Source organism: Megalobrama amblycephala, linkage group LG24, assembly GCF_018812025.1.
Source record: "Megalobrama amblycephala isolate DHTTF-2021 linkage group LG24, ASM1881202v1, whole genome shotgun sequence".
In the NCBI taxonomy this organism is placed as follows: Eukaryota; Metazoa; Chordata; class Actinopteri; order Cypriniformes; family Xenocyprididae; genus Megalobrama; species Megalobrama amblycephala.
This window is the reverse complement of record NC_063067.1, coordinates 7818098-7821859: the sequence shown is the minus strand read 5'-3', so window position 1 is coordinate 7821859 and position 3762 is coordinate 7818098. Positions and strand designations below refer to the sequence as shown.

The 3762-nt window shown below is 34.7% G+C and overlaps 1 long non-coding RNA gene across 1 annotated transcript; it reads right to left on the bottom strand.

Annotated features, from left to right (window-relative positions):
• Nucleotides 1-206: 206 nt before the first annotated feature.
• On the bottom strand, nucleotides 207-2678 carry LOC125260491. Its single transcript, XR_007183051.1, has 3 exons — nucleotides 2557-2678; nucleotides 2446-2482; nucleotides 207-2305 (listed from the first exon to the last, which is right to left on the bottom strand). It is a non-coding gene; the product is annotated as an uncharacterized LOC125260491 (long non-coding RNA).
• Between the last annotated feature and the right edge of the window lie 1084 nt (nucleotides 2679-3762).

The following is a 3762-nucleotide window of genomic DNA, read 5'->3' as shown; positions in this document are numbered from 1 at the left end:
CTAAATCAATTTTTTTATTATTATTATTCTTTTATTCCGTAGCTTCCACAGGCTGCTACTGCAGAACTGTCATTTTCTGCCACCAGGTAGGCCCCGCCCACAAAAAAACATCATCGCTGTTTGCAAACACATCATTGGAACCGAATGACGTTTTGTTCCTTTAATGGTTCATGTGCATTCTTCCATAGATGCGGGCTGTAGGCCTACTAAAATGCTCTTAACATAGTTTACTGAAAATATACAGTACAGCACAATCACTCTTTTGAGGCGTTTCTGTGTGGATCAAAAACTCCCGAATGAATCACTCTTTTGAGCCAGATCTTTTTAGTAGGCCTAGTAGATAATGAACGCATCCAATAGTTCTTTTTATTGAATCAAAATACAGCTAGACCAGTGTAGTCTGACTCCTGAACGAATCCCTCTTTTGATTCTGTTATCAAAAAGACACAGTGCAATCATAATTATATATTCATTATATATGAATAATTAACTCTTTTGAGCCCGTGTGGTGAGAAATCGAGTCCCCCCCCAAGGAATTGGGTCTAATTTAGTACCCCGAGTGATCCCATTGGTTCAACAGGCTTTTAATGGGTATATTTTTAACTCCTGATTATAATTCCTGCAAAATAACATTATGGTTTATATAGTTTAAAATGCGTTAATGTCTTTTAAATTACATTGTTCATATACTAGTATATAAAACAACCATAGGTTGTGAAATCAAGCATTTCTATTCTTACTGTTTTTTAGTTAGCTTATGTACTAGCATAGCACATCTACCCGATTAGCCTGCTAGCTTAGCTTATGTATTAGGTATATGTTGTTGTTTTTTTGCTTCCAAAATCTGTTTCCATTTTGTTTTATTGTGCAATACCTATTAATTTTATATTTCAATCATGTCGTTTGTTCACTTAATGTAATAATAGTGTAATATGTTATAATTAGTCAAGACATCATGATAACTTTTTATCACACATTACCAACCCTATTCCTGCGGGGGACTTGATTTCTCGTGACACCTGTTCTTTTTAGTGACTCGAAAACATATAGCGTAACTCCTGAACAAATTGTTCTTATGACAGTTCTTTTTAATGAATTGAAATTCAGCACGACCAGTGTAGTCTCAATGTAGACTCCCAAACAAATCCCTATTTTGAGTTGGTTCTTTTTAGTAGATCAAAAACTACAGCCTATTACAGTATAGTCTAGTCTGACTCCTGAACAAATAGCTCTTTTTAAGACTCCTGAATGAATAACTCTTTTGAGCCGACTTTCTTTTTAGTTACTCAAACTAAACCATCCCTAACACACACACACACACACACACACACAACCACACAGATGTATCAAAGTGCCAAATAAAGAAAATAATAATTCCACGAACAATTTATTTATTATATTTCACATCAAAACAAATCAGTTCAAAAACATACCACTCCTTGCTGTGAATTTCAACAGATGTTACTTTTTAATCAAGATGTTACATTTTTTAGAAATCATATTCCACATCCCTGTATCGCTTGCAGTGGGCAACACATCAAAGGCATTTTGATCTTCTCCTCTGTCCTCTGCTGCCAGAGAGAAACCGAAGAGATGTAAGAACTCTGATAGGACCGAAAACAGCAGGTCATCCCAAAGACATAAGACATGAAACATCTTCAAACCAGACCATGCAGTGGTTCTAACACAGCTGGGTTAAAGCTGTCACATACGGTGGGGTCAAGTCTGTGACACAATGCTTCTAACTTGCTTTTTCCAAAACATTATTTTATGAAAATCACATGATCAGCAGAACAATTTGAGTGAAAAGTTAGTATTTGGTATATCTTTTGCTTTACTGTGCTTCAGTGAAAGCAAGATCATCTGACCGTCTATACAAAGTGTACATTATCAATGTCACTAATGTACCTACTAGTCTGCAGAGAAGAGGTATAAATCAAAGATCCCTTCTGGGCCTAAACATGCTGACATAAGTAAAAAAAAAAAAAAAAAAACATAAAACATAAAACACTCATAACACTGTGTAAACTGTAATTAAAACAGGCAAGTGTTAATGTACTACATTTTCTACCCTTATCTGAAAACTTGCCTTCAACTTACCTGATCCTACAGCAATATAAAAATAGAAAATGTTTGTCAGGAATGTCCTTTTAAAGTCTCTCAAACAGAACATGAAAGTGTGCCTTTTTAAGAGGTGCTCCGGCTGTTCTTCTGTTCTCTGCTGGGCGTCTCTCACATACGGCGCAGCCTCTCTTCTGAAACAGCCCGACAGAATAAAACCTGCATGGATTTTATTGTATAAATTCTGCAATTCAATAGAAGTGTTAAAGTATTTAGACCGATAGAAAAAATTACTTTGGCAAGGAATAATACAGATCAAAGGCAACTTTATTAATTTGAGATATTTCACCCCAAAAAATGTAAAAGCTGTCATCATTTACTCACCGCCGTGTCGTCCCAAACCCATATGATTTTCTTACTTCTGTGGAACATATGATATAGTTATATTTTATATTAAATAAGAAATTATTTTAAAAGAAATAATTAAATTTTCACCTGGAAATATAAAAACAGTCCCATCAATATGTGCCAGGTGAGAATGTGAAACAATTTCTATAAGAAAAAAAAATTAAAAAAAATTTAAAACATAAAATGTATATATAGAATGATTTCTGAAGGATCATGTGACACTGAAGACTGGAGTAACGATGCTGAAAATTCAGCTTTGCATCACAGGAATAAATTACTTTGTCAAATATATTTAAATAGTACACAGTTATTTTAAATTGTAATAATATTTCACAATATTACTGTTTTTTACTGTATTTTTAATTAAATAAATGTAGCCTCGGTGAGCAGACGAAACTTCTTTTAAAAACATTAAAAATCTTAGTGGTTCCAAACTTTTGGACTGTACTGTATATATATATATATATAGGCTTATATATATAGGCTTATATATAATTTTGACTAATATATATGTCTGAATATTATTCATACATATTTTGTCTTGCACATTATGGGCTTTTCACATTTGAAATAGTTAACCCTGGGTCATTCTAAACAATTAATCCTGGGTATTCAAACTGATGTTTCACATTGTACATTCCTAAACCCTGGGTTAACGTTCTTATATTCTTATACATATTGCATATTTGCAGTGTCAGTGTCACTGATTGGATAAACGCCGCACGCGACCTTACTTAGCTCTAGCATTGTGCATCCTCATATTGCCGACTGTACTAACGAATTTATATTGAATGGACATTTCGGACTATAAAGGTAAGAATGAAACGGTCTCTTCTTCACTCAAGTGTCGTGTTTTCTGTCAGCATTTGACATTTTCCCCATTAAAATACTGAATTTACTGTATATACAATGCGCGGTGTTTCCGTGACTGTCCAAAGCAGGCAAATATGAGGCACGCGATTGGTTTTCCGTTTCTAAGCGTTTATCTGTAACATTTTGAGGGGCTGTTCACACAGAACGCGTTTTTCTATTCCAATGCGCTACTTTCCCATTGTTTTTCTATGTAAACACGCGCTTGACCGTTGCGCTCGCGTCTTTTGCAGCGCCTCGCACATGAGCGCAGCGTTTTTAAGTTAAAAGAGTTTCAACTTTAAAGGGTTAGTGCAACCAAAAATGAAAATTCTGTCATTTATTACTCACCCTCATGCCGTTCCACACCTGTAAGACCTTCGTTAATCTTCGGAACACAAATTAAGATATTTTAGTTGAAATCCGATGGCTCAGTGAGGCCTG